Genomic DNA, 19,183 nt, shown 5'->3' on the forward strand with positions numbered 1-19,183 from the left:
ATCTACGGATGCTTTTTTTTCCCTTCACGCCTTTCTCCTTTTTGTACCTTTGAGGATGTTATTTAAGGTGATTACAAATAGTGTCACAGCAAAAACACATGAACGATCTTGCACATTATTTCAACGTTTAACTGGCGAGGAAAATAAGTAAAACCAATGCTGCACGCAGGTTTAAAGGTTAAAAATCAAAATAATTGATTTACATATAAAAACAAGGCAACAGTGAGAGGCTTTAAAACCACAATGCCAGGCTTTAATTCACACTTTCACAAATGCAGAATGCTGCAAACAAACAAGTGTCAGCTGGCTGTTAACTGTCCTTACTGTGACTACAGTCAGCGTAGGTGTGTGTCTGTGCTGTCGGCTGCTTATAGATTACAGTTATCAACTGTGATTATTTAACCAACAGTTGCAGTTAACATACATGGGGGGACTACAGTATGCACTGACATTTATCTGAGATTCACTCAATATTAAATATGGTAGCATACTGTTGCGAGTTAAGAGTTAATAGTTGGTTTATTTTTAAATATTTAGAAGAAATGCTGCAACGTTTTTTTCGATAAAATTACTTTTCAAGCTTTGTTTGGCTGCTATGATGATATTATTTACTTTTTACTTTCTAGAAATGGTGGTCAATAAAAGTTGTTTTCTCAGTTTTTTCTTCATTAAATATTAATTGCTTTATGTGCACCCATGGGCCTACTATCAACAAGTCGAAGAGCTAACGAGGCATAGGTGAAAACATAATGCAGTCCCCTGTACCCAAACTCCCTTGGTGATACTGTGATCGCTAATGACTAATGTTACTGCAGAGACAGAACAATCAGCTAGTCAGTTGTTACCTTAGTACACTACCAGTTGTTACCTTAGTACACTACTTAACACTTGTGTTGAGGTGAACAACACCAAACGTCATTTTTATGTTTGCCTTAAAACCAGTTCTTGTTTGATTTGGCCAACCATCCATCCATTTTCCATATCCGTTTATTCCTGTTAAGGGTCACAGGGTTGCTGGATCCAACCCAGCTATTGGGCAAAGCCAGGGTACATCCTGGACAGTCTGCCAGTCCATCACAGGGCCACATAGAGACAGAAAACCACTCACACCTATACCTGAGGGACAATTTTAGAATCACCATATAACCTTTGAAGAATATTTTTGAAGTGTGTAAGGAAGCCAGAGTGTCCACAGAAAACCCACACATTCACGGGGAGAACATGCAAACTCCACTCAGAAAAGATCAAGCTGTTATTCGAAACAAGACCTTCTTCCTTTGAGGTATTGTGCAGTCCTTATTCAGTTAACACAATTAGAAGTTGAAAGCAGTTTTAAACACCATGTTTAATGTGTATACATTTTATGTATGTGTGAAATGGACATTACATTCACTGTATTTTATTAAACCAAGCCACAAACAAAAGGTAGCGATAAACCTAAAAAAAATAAATAAAATAAAACAAAACAACTTTCTGCTGTTATTCTAATGCAAGGCACAGTTCAGACTAAATGCAAAATATTAGAAAAAGCTCTTTAAATGTGCCAGATTTGAGAAAATGTTAATTCCAACAAATTTTTTTAACTTGATAGATGCTTTTTGGAGGTCAAGCACTGATCAGTAACAGTATTGTTTACACTCATATGTCTTTTATGAGTTATCAAAATTTCTGTTCTGTGACTGTGACTGCATGGTTCAGTTAGTTGCGTGTAGGACTGGCACATGGGAAACCAAGGTTTGATTCCCAGTCTGGGTCCTTGGATACATTGTTGGCAGTTGTTACTGTCAACTATGTACCCACAAAGTGGCCCAAGTCTGGGTTTTGTTGTGCCAGTCCCCAGCCCAGATAAAATAAAAGGTTGTGTCAGGAAGGGCATCGACACAAAAATCTCTGCCAAACCACCTGTGTGATTAAGAAGTGAAAACTAATTCGCTATGGCGACCCCTGAAGGGAAATGCCAAAAGGTAAAGAACAAGGGCAACATCTGTTGGACCACATTAAGAAATGTATTCTAATGTTCTTCAAAGAGACAGATTTCTTCTAACCAGAAAAATACTTTCCAGTGCTGTTCTTATGGGAATGGTGGTGTGATGAATTTGACAGTAAATGTTTTCTGTTTCCCTAAAGCTTACAAAGTCAATATTTGGACTTTAGTCTGATTTAATGAAGCAAATTCCCACAAATATCTCCTGAGCCATATTCAGGGGAGCATCGCTCTGGCTTTGTTAAAGCACTGTGGTGTTTGTTCATTGGGCCTCTCTGGACTACAGAGCCTCAAAGAGCCACGTGCGCATGTGTACATGCACAAATGTATGCTCACTCATACAGCCCTCTTTCTTTTAGCCCAACAGGGAATGATGACTCTCATTATCGCCTCAATGCAAGATGGCCACAGTGCTCCTTCTCAGCAGACCTATTAGGTTACCAGACAGGTTTATTGTATTGGTGTTCGATAGTTTCCTTTTCCCTGTCGTTCGGGGTGCATCAGAGATATGTTGCACTGGCGGGAAAGGGTTGAAAGAGGGGCAAAGGCTGGTGTGAAAAGACACAGCTGGTAGAAATAATCCCTTCCTATAGCTGCTGAGTCCTTCAGCGGATTGTTAAGCAGTCCTTGACTGCACAGACACCATTGTTCATTAACAGTTTAATGGTACTTTGAGTTATGGGGATAGGAATGTGTCGGGCATTTATTATGTAGAGCAGTCATAACACACAACAAGGCACACTTAGAGAGCAGTTGTTTTGGAGTGACAACGAACTGGAAAAGTTATGTCCCAGACTCCAGGTGATTCTTTTTTAGGGCACTTTAATACTGGCAGGTTTTTGTTTGAACCAGGGCTCACTGGTTTGGATAGTTCACTTTATTTGGCAAGTGTGAAAGCTGAATTGAACTCTGGAGCAGACCAAACATGCCTGGGGATGAACTTAAGTGGGGAAGTAAAGAAAAAGGAGTAAAAGATGTAAACGCTGCATATTATGAGGAGCAAAATAAACTGCCCACAGCACTAAACTGAAGAAGCAGGACTTGTGTTATAAAATATCTATCAAGAATGTATAAAACAGTAAACATGTTGTAGGTAGAAGGTGCAGACAGTCTTTACTCCTTGCTTTTTCCACTTTTTGGACAGGCAGTTTTGCCCCAAGTAAGAGGCATTTGGAACTACACCATTCTTTCAGGCAGTTTGGTCAACTTTCGTCTGGTGCTACATTCATACTGTGCATGTGGTGCCTGTTGTTAAACGCGAAAAAGCGCATTCTTGAACCCACATTTAGCCTACGGTGTTCATACTGGACAAGCAGGGAGGGGCTTCTTCTTCTTTTCTTTTTCTACGGTTTACTGTTTACCAACTGTTTGCCACCTACAGTTGAAAAAGGCTTGGTAAACTTGTGAATCTATTCCAATAAATGAAAGACTTGATGTCATATATTTTTCGGCCGAGCACAAACCACAATTATTAATGTCTTCTCCATTATCAGTTTTTAAAGTCAGCTCTTTAAAGGAATTAAAAGGAATGCCATTCATACAAATCCAAATCCCTGATTGGTCAAAGTTAAACTTGGTTTAACTTTCAACACGTGTTCAATGGCCACACATTTTGTACGTAGAACACAAAAACATTTATAGAAACATGAGTAGTCACGTGTGAACTCGAGGATTTTGCTCGAGTTGTGCATTTATGTGCATTTACATAGATAGATAGATAGATAGATAGATAGATAGATAGATAGATAGATAGATAGATAGATAGATAGATAGATAGATAGATAGATAGATAGATAGATAGATAGATAGATAGATAGATAGATAGAATTTTCTTCCAGACTCATGGTCCAATCAGTAAAAAGGAGTACACAGACCCACTACATTAGAAATACACAGTGTCAAAAATACACAAATTGAGGTACAGTATTTAGTTCAGAAAAAATAAATTAATTAAAAAGGATAAGAATTTATACCAAGATAAAAACATTACTTACACATACCACACCATAAAAACATTAGTTACAATGACAAATAAAGAGACAGTAAAGACTTTTTTTTGTTGGAAATGGTCACTTGAATACTGAGGGCAGTGTGAATGTATCTTGAGAGTTTTTCTGTGGACACCAAACCAACTGGGTAAATCTGAAACTTTGTAGATTTCTCCACCTATTTGGACCGAGGCCGCAGGACTATCCTAATGTGAAAGCAGCCATATGGATCAATTCATTGTAAAAACAGAAATGTTTGTGCACCCTATTAAACCTAATGTATTTTCTCACACTCAAACAAAATAAATAAATTTAATGCAAAATAATTTTTTAATGCCAAATTCAATGATTTTTAATGATGAAAAAAAAAGAAAACAAATGGTGCTCTTAGAACACACTATTGCATTTCAACCTTTTTTCTGTAGTTGTTGACAATTACTTTTTTTTTTTGAACAAAAGAGCTCTTTTGCAATATCAACGTGGAATCATGATGGACCAAGCTGAAAAGAAAATTACCCAAAATACTGTTCTAGGCGGCACTGGACACTGTTAGAATCAGTTGTTGAAGGTCTGCAGTGAAGCAATGTCAAGTGCAGTTACAAGGTTTAAACATGAGCTAAATGCATTACCCTCAAAATACTCTTACTGAGCAGATTGGGAAATCACATTAGCCAAATTTCAAAGGTTTGCTGTTTGTTCAACTTTCAAAAATATTTTGGTAATAATTGCCTGTCTAACAGCAACATATAATGACAATTCTAAATGTTAATTCCAACATTACTTCATGAAATAATAAAATAAATAAATTAGTATTATTTTACAGATAGTTTTAGTATAATACCTATTTCCTCCCTGGAATATTTTCCTGCAATTTTTCCTAGCTTCACTGGGAGATATGCAAATAAGAGTTAGTAATGCCAGACATAAATGAGTTTTTAATTTTTTTCCCCTCCAAAATTCAACAAGATTCAAAACAATTAAAAAGGGATGTGCTGTGTCAGTAACCTGTTGTTAGTTGGCAGCTAATCTCTAATGCATCTCCTGGCTCACCAATTTAAGTCCCATTCATACACATTTTGGTGACATGTTTACTTGGTTTGTGCAAATGTCTGGACATGTATATTGTGGATATGCATATTTTTCCACTAGTTTATGCTTTTACTACTATGGTCAAATTTTATTTCCCAGGAAGTGCTGCAAATAAGATAAGATAAGATAAGATAAGATAAGATATTCTTTATTGATCCCACATTGGGGAAATTCAATTGTCACAGCAGTTCCAAAAAGCAGAGAAAAGTGACAGCAATGTGCAAAAGTGAGGGGTGTTCCAAAATGTGCAAGTATACAAATACAAAAATGTGCAAAAATAGAAAAAGTAAGTAAGAAATTATGTACACTATTACGACATAAAAAATAAATTAAGAAATGCACACTTGATGACAATAACTGACATGTCTAGTGAACAACTATTCAGTGCAGACTTACCGTAATAAAAAAAAAAAAAAACAAGCATATTTTTTGGTGCTGCATATCAGTACTGTTGACAACATGTGTCAAAAATTCTCTTAAAGTTAGAACGTTGCCACAAAAAATGACCACAAAAGGGATTTTAGCTAAACTAAAACCTTGTGGCTACAACCTTAGCAGTTGGAGTGGTCAACCCTGAAGACATTTTTGATAAAAGCAAATCTTATTTCATATTTCCTTGATAAGTTTCAAAGTGTTTAGTCAGGTAAAGTTTTACCAAACTGCTTCAGACGAGGCTCTGCTGATTCCGTGACTCCTCTTTTTGTGAATCAGCAGAAAGAAATCGGCCTTGTTAACTGCCACATTCTTAACTGCAGAGAGAAACAATAATGTTTTCCTTTTTAACAATTCATGTTTGAAAATGTATGTTTTCTGTCTTTGGGAGATAAAATAGCAAAGATGTCATTGTGAGAATTTGCCTGAGACTGTGCTTCTATCAGGTTCCACAGAGAAAAAAAAGGCACTGCAGGCTACAGAGTAGAATAATATGAAGGAATAAAAACAAAAAAGTAAAAAGGCCTGCAGCAATTTCACCTTATATGAAACCAGCTCTTTTCTACAATTTAAAATTATATTGCTCCTATACATTATTATGCTTCATTCAGCCTCCTGCTACTTTAGCACCAATGCCCCACTCATGATGCAAAACACAATAGTTATTTCATGTTATGGAATAACAAGGTCTCTCCATATTCTGCAATATTTATTTTTATTCAATTTTTGTCCTTCCTTGGAGTGCAGAAAGGCATAAAAGTCACTTTGTTTTATTTTCTTTGTTTGTATCTTTGTTGTACAATTCTGCATGACTCCAGCTGTGCTCATAGACACACAAACAGTTTTAACGCCTTTCCTAAAATCCCGGTAAGGCCAAGCATACTGGAGGCAGCCTTGATTAAGCTACAGTGCCTTTGAATGACACTCTATTCCTTTCAGTGTTTGACTTTCTGTGAAGGTCATTTTGGCCATTAGCTAGATCATCCTAACACTGTCTGCCCCACCTCTCCACTTCAATTCTTCTCATCTCCGCCCTTCTCACTTCTCCACCCCCCACCCCTTCCAACGTCTGAAGGGAGATGCGACGGCACAAAATTTATCTTCACAGAAGCCTAAGCTGAGATGTTAAAAGAAAACTCCTGCCAGCTTGGCATCTGACTGCTGACCGCGATCAGCCTCACCTTTGCGATAGGCCTGTCAGAATAACATGCACCCATTTCTCCTTTACCCTACTGTCCATCTTTCTTTCTTTTCATCCTTTGCTCAGTGAGACCCTCCCATCCCCTGTTTTATTAACAACAGAGCTGGTGGCTTGTGATAACTGGTCACTCCTCTAGGCATTGAAAGGCAAGGACACTCCATTATCCTTGCTGGATGGATGGGTTGAAATATTGCTTGCAAGTGGTAGCGCCTGCCAAATCTGTCAGTTTTAAAACCCCTTTGTCTCAGACAATGAGAAACAACAGTGAGAGAGCCAGGTTCTTGGAAACAAATGCCCTTCTTGGAATGCAATGTGGAAAGAGACGGATGGGCACAAAAGTGCATTTCTGGTTCTCTGTGTTTAAATAGAAAAAAAAGGGGAGGCATTAAAATCATCTGACATTGTTAACTTGATCCAGTGGCAACCATTTCACTATTAATAGTGAAAATGTAGCACTAGACCTATACATTTGGCAAGATCCCTAAACAGGAATGTTATCAAGGTAATTTAGAATTTACCAACAGTAAAAAGAAATGGTTTGAAAAGCATGTTAATCTAAAAACCTGTCAATTATCTGCTTAGACATAGTTACCATTCAAAACAGAAATATGATTTAACACAGGTGCTCAAACACCATTATCAGAAGTGTTTTGACTTTTTACATCTATACACTGAGTGTATCATGATTTCAGGCTTTAACTGTGAATAAAAGTGGGCAGTGTTAAAATAAAACAATGCTTAACTATAGGGTTTTATTTTAATTTTTTTATCCTAACTATAATAGATTTTTTAAGTGTTAGAGTCAACTAAAATCTTAAAGCAGAAAAAAACAACCTGCTTCTATTTCTATTAATTCAAAAAGTTATTTAAAAAAAAATGGTATTCAAAAGGAACCTTCATGTCGGAATTCACCAAATCCAAAAGAAAACGAAAAGCAAAAAACAACACAAATACAAAGACAAGCATGACCCATTTGCTTTTGTTTTGTTTGTGGGGATGTTTTATTTATTTATTTATTTTTTAAATCAATTAATTAAAATGAAATTGCTCTTCAATTAGAAAATGCAGAATCCACATTTTTAAATCATTCATCAGGTGTTTTAGAAGCAATTTCTTGCATTTTGTAGACAAAAATACATTTGCACTATCTTTTTAAGTGTAAGAATGTATCATTTGATCAAAGGAAAATCTTTTTGAAACATTTCCCCACTCATTCAAGCAGCTTTTTTTAGTCTGAGTGCTGCTGGGTTCAAGCCACATATGCTCCTGGTGGGTACCCACATGCCATTTCTAGATAATACGACCTGGATAAATGAGAAACCTTCACAGACAAAAGGTCCACTTGTGAAAAACCCTTTTTAACCCAAAAAACTGATTTAGGTGGAAATTTGAAAATTAAATTGATGTTTAGTAAATGTTTTGATTCTATTTTATGTCAGTGATTCTCACCCCCAGTTAGTTGTGCATTGGTCAACTTCAGTCTAATTCTGGTTGTAGTATCCATCTATATTCTGAAACAGATGATATCTACAGTCAGATCCACAAACGAAAGAAAAACAGGAAACGCTGGTGTGCGTTTTTTTAAAATTTTGATCATTATAGAAGTCCCAAGTTAAAATACATTTTTAAAGTTTTTTTGAAGCGTTGGTAGTTGGAAAATCCCTTGCAGGCACAAAGACAACATGCTAACTTTACAGTTAAAGACCCCAGCTGGGATTCAAGCCAAAAACTTTCTTGCTATGAGGTAACAGCCCAGGGCAAACCACCAAACTACTCCACTCCTAAAACATCAACCAACATAATACAATTTACCTGCCAGCTTGGCAGCAACATCTGCGTTGTCCGTGGCAAAATTCCAGATTTATTACTCTATCATTTGCAAAGAAAAAAATGCTTTTTTAAACAACCCTACAGTATTTATAGTTTATAGATGGTCTTGTTGAGGAGTCAAAATAATTTACAAGTTGACATGTGGACATTTGATGGTGGAAAATGGGATTGATTTTTGTGGATCTGATTGACATGCAAGTGACCTCCCTCTTGAGGCACAGCTCCTCTTCCTTTATTCTTTAGTGAGCATTCTCTTACCACAAGACAACAGTTCAAGGAGAAATTTAATTCATTAATCAAAGAATTCCTGGAGGGTGAATTCCACCTGAAGTTTGGGGTAATTTTTCTTTTTTTTTTTTTTTTATGTGGCTTGAAAATGTTAACTCTTGTAGCACATCAGAACGTAATAATTTTTCAAAATCATTCAGATTATGTTTCATGTTAGTAAAGATAGCGGGGGAGTCTGAGTTTATAGCTGGCATAGAGAACGGACCAAGCCACTAATGATTTAAAGCTACAAAAAACATATAAGATATAAAATAACAAACATAACATTTATCAATACAAGAATAATTAAACTATTGTTAAAAAAAATTAAGTAATTAATGACTTTTAATAAATATATTCAGCTCTTTAAAGTGCAATTTAGCATGGACATGTTCACTTTTTATTTTAACAGAACTGGGGAAATATGACATTCTTATAGCAAAAACGTAATTCTTGATTTCCTGAAAGAAATTATGGTTTATGACAGAGATGGGCACATTAGTGATTTGGTATTCCTGGCCCTCATATTAAACAATTTAGCTGCAGGTCTATGCACCTCTATATTTCTGTTAGAGAATGTTTAATGTCCTTTGGATCTACACTCACCTGCCACATTTAGGGGACATCTTGCTAGTACCGGGTTGGACCCCTTTTTTCCTTTGAAACTGCCTTATTCTTTGGTGGCATAGATTCAACAAGGTACTAGAATCATTGCTCTTAGAGTGTGATCCATTTGACATGACAACATCACACAGTTGCTGCAGATTTGTCAGCTGCACGTGATGCTAATCTCCTGTTCCACTACATCTCAAAGGTGCTCTTTTGGGTTGAGATCTGGTGACTGTAGAGACCATCTGAGTACATTGAACTCATAGTCATGTTTAAGAAACCAGTCTGACATGATTCCAGCTTTATGACATGATTTCTGGAAGTAGCCATTAGAAGATTCAAGATTCAAATGGTTTATTGTCACATGCAAAGTAAGGAAATAGGTATAACTTTCCCTGTACAATGAGATTCATACTTTCTTGTTCACTCTGAATGCCATAAGGTGAAAGGTCAAATAAAAAGATAGAGTAGGATATTTACATGATATCTGAAACATTCACACAAAATATAAAATACAATGATGTATTAGTAAATGACTAAACCCTATATACCAATCAGCTGTTGTGCAAATTCAGCTGACAATCACTGTGCAAAAGAGACTTTCATGAGCTAAACAGTGTGTTACACTTAGATGTTGTTGAATATTAAGGTGTTTGGAACAGTAACACTAATCAATGAGTATGTGCAAAGGTGCTGTTTGTTGTTACTTGTAGGTGGGGTCCTTGATAATGGAGGCAGCTGTACTGTGGACTCTGTGCTTGTAGATGCTTTGCAGCAAAGCCAAAGGAGACCTGGTGATCTTTAACACAGTCTTCACCACTCTCTTCAGGCATTTGCGGTCCATGGCGGTGGAGCTGCCGTACCACACTGTGATACAGCTGGTTAAGATGAGCTCAATAATGCAGCTGTAGAAGTTGCTGAAGATTATTGAGGACATACTGATCTTCCTCAGGAAGTACAGCCACAGATGGGCTTTCTTCCCCAGCTGTTTGGTGTTAAGTGTCCAGGTGAGGTCCTGGCTGAGGTAGACCCCAGGTATTTAAAGCTGCTCGCCCTCTCCACCCTCTCCACTGATGGCCCGGATAAGCAGTGGCTGATGAGGGTTCCTCTCCTTGCTTTTTTCCACTATCATCTCCGTGGTCTTGTCTGTGTTGAGGGTGAAGTTGTTGTCACACCATGTCACCGGAGTGGCCACCTCCCTCCTGTACGCTACTCCATCCCCGCCAGTGATTCGTCCTATCATGGCAGTGTTATCAGCAAAGTTCAGGATTGTGAGAGGCCTGAATGCTGACAGAAGAATCCTCCAGATCAGCTGCAGTCTTAACCCTTGTGCTATCTTAGATGGCCCCACCCTTACATTGACGTGTTCTCCCTACCATGACAAAGATGGATAAAGGTGGAAAGATTTCATGTAATCCATGGACACCAGTGAAGGTCACCAATCATTGAAGAAAAAAGGTTCAGCGCACTGCCTAGTGGGTCTAGATGACCCAACTCCCAATGTTAAAGTGCATAGGATAGCAAAAGGGTTAAACACATCGCACTCTGTAGTTATGAAACAGTCCTGCAATGCACCCTCAGTCTCAGGTGTCCAGAACTGAACCGTTTTGGTGACTGTTTTTGATGTTTGAGTCTTTGTTTCTGTACCTGGACTACAGACAAAGAGATGTGGTCCAAGTGTCCAAAGAGGGGGCGGGGTGCAGCCCTGTATGCCCCCTTTATGTTGGTAAATACATGATCCAAGGTGTTCTTCACGAGTGGGCATGTCTATATGCTGGTGATATTTGGGAAATACAGTCCGAAGATTGCACTGATTAAGTCACCTGCAGCAATAAAAACAGCTTCAGGGTGACCCTTCTCTTGTGCGCTGATGACATCATGGAGCTTGTCGAGTGCCGCTGCAGAGATGGCTCGCGGAGGAATATAAACGCCGGGTAAAAACACAGCTGTAAAATCCCTTGGTAGGTAAAAGTGCCGGCACCTCAGCATCAAAAAATCCACATCAGCCGATCAGTGCTGATAAACAGTCCGTAAATACTCACACTACGTGTTGTTGATAAACACACACACCGCCCCTTTTCACCTTACCAGAGGTGACTGTCTGGTCTCCACAATGAATGGAGTAGCTGTAGCTGAACAACAGAATCTGGGACGTTTTCTAAAAGCCAAGTTTGAGTGAAAATCAGAGCGAGCACTCTCTTATTTCCCGCTGTGTCCTAGTCCTGGTTTTTAGCTTGTCCAGTTTGTTTTCCAGAGACCGCACGTTGGCTAGCAGGAGGCAGGGTCAAGTTGCACAGGCTTTTAGCCGTGGAGCCCTCCCATCTTGCCTCTCTTGCGGTGCCGTCATCAAAGCACTCTCCTCGGTGGCTCTCGAGCTGGCTTGTAAGAGACCGGCGGGCTGGGGCCCTTCCTGGTGGTGGTGGTGGTGGTCAGGGGTGCGCACAATGAGTTGCAGATCTGGAGTTATAAATCTGATAAACCCGAAATGGTACAAGAGTGCAATGTAAAGTAGTGCCTATTTGTTGTATGCCAACCCTTCATGGCATCTGTGCATTGCAGTAAATACACAAAGTACACAAAAAACAACAAACCTTTAATACAAGGCAGGATGGATCCATGCTTTCATGTTGTTGAAGCCAAATTCTGACCCTACAATCTGAATGTGACAGCAGGTGTCGTAAACCCTAGAGACGCTTGTGCGTAAAAATCCCACTAGATCAGCAGTTTCTGAAATACTCAGACCTGCCCGTCTGGCGCCAAAAACCTTGCCACTTTAAAAGTCACTTCAATCATATTTCTTCCCCATTCTGATACTCGGTTTGAACCGCAGTAAATCATCTTGACCATGTCTACATTCCTAAATGCATGCAGTGGCTGCCATGTGATTGGCTAATTAGAAATTTGTGTTAACAAGCAGTTGGACAGGTGTATCTGTGGCCGGTGAGTGGGGAAACATAAATAATGATAAATAATAAAACCCAAAGTGTGTTCATAGTGATGCACATAAAAATGAGAGAAATAGAAATATGTGTATAGAGAAAAAAATCAGAAAAAGTGTTGCTACCAAAATATTTTCCCACTTGTTAAATATTGCATATGTAAAGAAAAGCACAGATGGAATGAGAACAAAGATATTTAACCTCATTGCCCCAGCTATTTCTCTCTGAGGTCTTTGCTCATTTTCCTAACTTCTTTTCAGCACAAACAGTTGTTCTTGACACATATTGTCCCATGGGTTTTTGTCAGAGAAGGCTTGATTTTACTAATTGGTACCAAAGCTGTTAATTGGAGCTGTGGAAACAGAATTGGAAGATACTCTCGGGAAATTTGTGCATTTGACCTTATTTTCCACCCTAACCCGTTGTTTTATAACCATCTGACTGCTGCAAGAACATTAGTTTGTGAGCACAACAAAATGCACATCAGGAAAATGCAAAAAAGAAAATAAAGAAGACATATAGGATTTGAAGTGAAATTTAAAGCCTTAATACAGTATATTAGTTTTCCTTGCAGATCAATCCATAATCTTTTATACAAGTGATGAAATTAGTATGAGACTATTAATAAGATGCAACCACCTTAAATTGTCCTTTTCGGAATGATATATTTTTGGTTTGCACTATCTGCTCATAAAGTAACCATAGAAGCCTTTTAAAGTTACAAGCTTTGGCCTACAGTTTTTCATTATTGTAATGGTGTTTGGTTCACAAATTTTACTTCACTTCTCTATCTACATGAGAAAATAATACAAGTAGTTCTAGAATTTTTATTTTTTTCAGTTGCTTTTATTCTTTTATCATGAAATTTAAAGAGTATGTACTTTCTAAAATGTACCATAATTTATAGCAGAAGTCTGAGCTATGATAACAAGGTTGAAACTGAGGAGAAAAAAACTTGAACAAAATCTGCACAATAGTTTGAAAAGACTTTGTTCTTTGTTTTAAGACTCACAGTAGGGCTCTCCTGATGTCAACTTATATCTGCTAATGCTGTGTTGCTCTAGCTCTGCTGTAAAAAGGGTTGTTGTTCGGGAACAGTTCATTTCCAAAGGGAAAAAGTTCTGCAATCAAAATTCTTCTAGAAGCATCAGCAGCTAACATTGCTACCACCTAGGTCGAGTTCTCCTAATTTAATTGTAATTTATATGACTAGAATCAATTTGCCGTTTACAGTAATTAGTTGCTGTTCAATGTCTCAATAGGATTTTTTTTGTACTGCGGTTTGGTGAAGTGGTCTTTCTAGAATGCACTCAGCAATCAATGCATCACCATATAATAAAGCCTTGCTTAAATGTTTCTTCAATTAACTTTTGCTGATGGTACATTTAAATATACTACAGGGTTGTTTCTGTTATTGGATATCTATCCAAAGCCTCATAAAGGACGGTGCATGAATGATAGATTAGTAATTGAGTGCAATGATCTAAAGCACAACATTATGCAGGAACAAACAGTGCAAACCCTGCTATTAAATGTCTCCTGTTTTTTTTTGTTTTTTTGATCAATTTATCTCTTTAAGCCAGGTTACCTATACTCAGGACACGATAATCCCTTCAAATGCACAAATGATTTTCAATCTCCAGCCACTTTAGCAGCTTAAAAGTCCATGTCAATCTGCAGCAGCCACATGCTGTGTACCTAGGGAAATAAAGTACTTACCATCAATCTAGGAAAAACAGTTCCAAAAACACACTCAAAGGTATTTCAAATCATGTTCCATAAAGCATTCAAAGTAGCTGAACATTCATAGCTCATTTTTGGTGTTCTTATTATTCGTAGGTGTTAAAGTTGCTCACTAAAATGTGGAAAAGCTGTAGACTTTTTTTTTTTTTTTATTTGGAAAACGTGTTAGGAGACATAGTTGACACATTAACTTTAGTCTTTTAGCATGAGGTTTTGTTTTGTAAAGAAAACAATCCGATTTTAGGGAAATTATTGGTGAGATCAATTAATTTTGAAATTACATTTGTGATTTTTAAAGCACAATGTCCTTAAGCATTTTGACTTAAATAAAAAATAAATCAATACAGAAAAACCTTCAGACCTCTTCTACTCAAACAGAAGCTGTTTGTCCTGAACACCTATTCTGCACAGCTGCCTTCTTTTTTCTTGCCTGCAGGCACAGAGTAATTCAGAAGCTGGATTTACTCACTTGTTCACAAGAATACTGTTCACTGTCTGGGTTAATCTTAAAAGAAGGGGAAACGTTGCTCGATAACATTTCTTTTGGGAGTCTCCAAGAAGATTTAGATGCCGGCATTAATCCCTGGAAGTTGCTTATTCCGCCTGATAGTAGCAGAAATTATTTCTGGCTGAAGTGCCATCCATAGCCACATAAATAAACATTTAACCTAGCTTTTTTTTCTTCTTCTTGTTACAAAAGCTGAAATGTATTAAAAAAAAAAGAACTTTGAAGATCTGCACTGAAATTTTTCCTCATGTGCAGCTTACTGTGCTCACTTGGAGGCAGCGCTTCAGGTAACATGTTGGAATTTTTAAGTGGAATGATAAAGTCTTTTTGTTCACGGTTCAACAGTAGCATATGACTGTACGTACAGTCAGCTTTCATCTTTTATGTAACCCAGCAGAGTCTTGTTAAGTAGAAAAGGAATAAATCAGTCTTACAAGGAAGATGGCCTGAATACGAGGACACAAATAAGGTGTTATTTTTTTTTTTTTTGGAAAAACCTTCTCAACGTTGTAATCTTGAAACATGAAGTTTATAAAAAAGACAGAGCTTGAAAAATGTTTAAAAAAATGGCAAGTAATTTTACTAAGGACATAACTACATATTTTCTTAAATGCAACAGCATTGAGCATTACCAGCACAACAATGGAAATTTAATTGAGACCAGAAGTGAAATTCATCATAAACTATTTTAAAGTTTCACTCGAATCATCTTTTGATCTATTTTAAAAGTGTTCCCAGTGGTCTTTTAATTGCGGTTTTTGCCAAAAACCCTGAATGGAGTGGACCAGGGAGCGTGTGGCTTGTTGTAGTAAAGTCATACCGACAAGTTTTTTCAAACAGCACTTTTTCATCTGCTTCTGATTTACAACAACTTGAACAATGAAATAATCAGAAATGCATTTTTAATATTAATTTTCTTTGTGTCTTCCATCGTGACAAAAATGCCACAAGAACATGGTAAAAACCCCCAAATCACCATTTTATATAGGCCTTTAAGGATAATTTTATAAACATTTATGGAAAGGAGTTAAACCTTTAAAAATAGTGTGTTTGCATGTGTGTGTGTTTATGTTGGAGTGTAGTGTTTGCAGCACATCAGGTAAACCAAAGAGAAAACCAACAATACCAATCAATGAGAATCATTTTAAAAGGTCTATTGCTATCCATCTTGGTTGCAACTGTTATTTCTCTTTAAGTTTCATTTTTTCGTTTACACTTATGTTAAATTCTAATGTCAACATTTATTGTTTTAAACGCACTTCCCTTTTAAGTCCACTTTGAGGTCATTATTTATTCAGAGACGCCCCACCTCTGTACTATAACTGTTTACACCAGCCTGCTGACGAGTGTCAGCGAATCCTCTGCTTGATCAGACGCTCTTAAGAACTTCCAAACAAAATCTGCACGGCATCTGAACAAAGTTCACAGATGAATATTGAATGAATAGGCCAAAGAATTAAGCTAAGGTTCGATGGGGTTAAATTAATAAATAATTGCTCTCACATATATTTATAAATATTTAAATAAAAAGTGGAATCTCCTGTGGTCAGCCTCCATAGACCTTCGGGTCTTTGAAGGCATCATTAGCTGGTTTTTTTATCAGCACATTGACCCTAAAACTAGTACCTGAGGGGCCTGACTGTAGTAGTGCACACATGAGCATGAGTCTTGGGTGGATGAAACAAGACTTTGAAGTAGATTTTCTATTCGAAGGATTATACATCAGGGATTTTGATTCATGCCCACTTGTGGTCCTTGAGGCTATGTGCTTGTGTGGGTGGAAAAAGTTAGTATTCACAATTATATTAATGTTCTTATTTTATTTATTTATTTATTATTTCCTCCTGAAAAACTGATATTAAGCTACTGAGTGGCCAAACTTTTCAGATGACATTTTGAATTATTTCAAACTAATACCTTGTTGCTAGATGGTTTGTTTTCTGGTTGGAGTTTTAAAGAGGAATTCTCCCTAATCCAGTATGTCTAGTTTTGCATAAATATATCTTATATTTCTGGCTTCATGCTGGTAAGCTAAAATATTTTTTTTTTCATTTTTTCTACAATTTTCAGGAAATTGGAAATATAAATGCTTTACAGCGCAGTTGATTATTTCCAAACAGACCAATAAATCCTAATCAGTTTTATTTCCTATGGATTTCTCTAATCCCGGTGTATGTTTTCATGACCCAGTTTGGTACTGAAATTAAGTGAATACCTTTTTTCTTGGTAATCCTTTCATATAATAAAGGCGCACTTTCAGCTTCAATGACCTATTTTGGGGGGGAGGGAGGGGAGTTGTTTTGTTTTGAAACAGACCTCTAAGCCCTGCCATCAGGGATATTGAGAACAGGAAATCTACAGCAATTTTATACTTTTATGATGAAACAGAAACTGTGGTGAAGGGGTGCTCACTTCCCCAGTGTCAAGAAGAAAACTGTACTGGATCAAATGTACTGACAGCTTGTGTGAGCAGTAGCCCCCATGCTCAAGGGAAGAAATGATTTTGTACACAGTAGAAGGAAGCCCTTAATTTCCCTAAATCATTTGCATGAGAATGGCTTCTTTGTACAGTTGCATATTGATTCTGTTTATTCCAGTAGTGGGGTTATTGTTTTCGATATGTTTATGCCGATTTCTCCTAAAGGGATACTGACTTTGAAGTGATGTATTTTGAGAGTGTGGTTCAAGAAACAATTTTTAGTGATGAGGTTGAACTTTTTTTTCAAGAATTTCTTTAAAAATATATATATATTTTACCTCATTTGAGTGCTCCTTGTGATGAAAAATCCAAAAATCAAATTAATAAAATCCTTACAGATTGTCTTTTCCTGAAAGAATCGGTTTAATCTAAACATACAGAGCCAAAGGATTTACTGCACGTATGGCTCACTGAATGCAATATGCCAACTTTTTACTGGCAGATAGGGTTTGCGCAAGAGGCAAACAACATTAATGTATCTCCGATCTAACTGCTAACAATAACACAATTTATTAGACAAAAAGCTATATTCCCTGCAGAAGTTATCTGAAAGCACTTATCACCATGGCAACCAGTCATGGTTTTTGATACTCTGAAACTTTTTTATTTTTGGTGGGGTTATTACTCCTAATGGTCTAGTGCTGTACAGAAAAAAAATACCCGCCTGATCAAAGCTGCATTCACAGTGCCCACCTGAACCAAAAAAAAGAAAGAAAAAAAAATAAGAAAACTGTAATCCAACATGTTATGGTTCTTTTTTGTGTACTTGACAGGGTGATTCTTTAAATACTAAAAGACAAAAATGTTGTTAACCTTTTAAGGATCAGTTAAATCAAAAAAGAAAAAAAGGACTGTTTGAGTATTTATTTTTGGCTTAGCTACATGTAAACGTGCCACATTACATTGCAACATGACTAAATAAATGCAGCTTGGCTGTAAATGACGTCTTTGTCAATATGGCTGTGCACCTCCTCAGATTTTCATGTTAATAAATGTTGGATTATATTTTTGTTATAGAACATTAATTATCGGTACACAATTTATACTTCTTGCCATTCATATTGTTTTTGTTAAACAAACAAAATTATAAAATACTGACAAAGAACATTTACAGTACTCCTAGAAACTGTAATAGTAGTTCAGGCCTTTATTTTAATTTTTGTGATACTGATCCAGGTTTGTATAACTTTATAAAAATACATAAATAAATAAACAAAATTCTTAAGGCCATATCATTTCATTACTCATTTAGAGAAGAAAGGAAAGGAAAGGCAGAGCAAAATTTGGTGATAAAAGTACTGTGGAAGAAGGTAAACCACATGTTTGATTTATTTATTTGCTTGACAGACCTATCTGTAATGCTGTTTCAGTGACCTTTTGAAGAAAGAGCATCCACTTTTAAATTGGCTGACTTCAACCAGTCAAATGAATTACTTCTAGACATTTTTACTTATTATTATTATTATTACATTTCTGAACCCAATTTGTTACTATACATACCACAGGTATTATATGTGTGTGTGTGTGTATATATATATATATATATATATATAAATAAATTGAGAGGGTTGCATCAGGAAGAGCATCCGGTGTAAAACATTGCCAAGTTAACCATGCAACTCATCCTCAAAGGAGAGGTTATTTTGCTGTGGCAACCCCTGATGGGAAAAGCCAAAAGCAAAAGAAGATATATTTATATTTAAATTATTTATTGCAGATTATTTAATGAGATAATAGTGTTTTTACTTTATTTAATTATTTGTTTCATTTTAAGATAGCAGTATAAAATAAAGTAACTTTTCAGTTAATTAAGTGATTTACAATTCAATTAATAAACACAAAAACAAAAAAACAAGAAAAGTAAGTAATTCACATAAATATAGTTAAATTAACTTTGAATTTGATGCTTGAGGGTAATAGTGAGAACCTTCCCACTCACACCAGGTAATTTGTATGCAGCCATGCTAGACATTAGTTGTTAATTGTCTGACCTTTCCTTCACTAGTCACATTGGCTGTAATTGGTAAAATATTGGCAAAAATGCTTAAGTTAGTTGGTTTACAAACAAAGAAGTAGATTACAGTTAGTAGATGGTCAGCAACTTGAATAAAAAC

At 36.6% G+C, this 19,183-nt stretch overlaps 1 protein-coding gene across 4 annotated transcripts in view; it reads left to right on the forward strand.

Annotated features, from left to right (window-relative positions):
- The window catches only part of pcdh9 (protocadherin 9), a 205,099-nt gene that overhangs the window by 58,063 nt on the left and 127,853 nt on the right, over positions 1-19,183 (forward strand). The window lies entirely within an intron of this gene.

The sequence above is a fragment of the Oryzias latipes genome, chromosome 3, assembly GCF_002234675.1.
Source record: "Oryzias latipes chromosome 3, ASM223467v1".
Classification (NCBI taxonomy): domain Eukaryota; kingdom Metazoa; phylum Chordata; class Actinopteri; order Beloniformes; family Adrianichthyidae; genus Oryzias; species Oryzias latipes.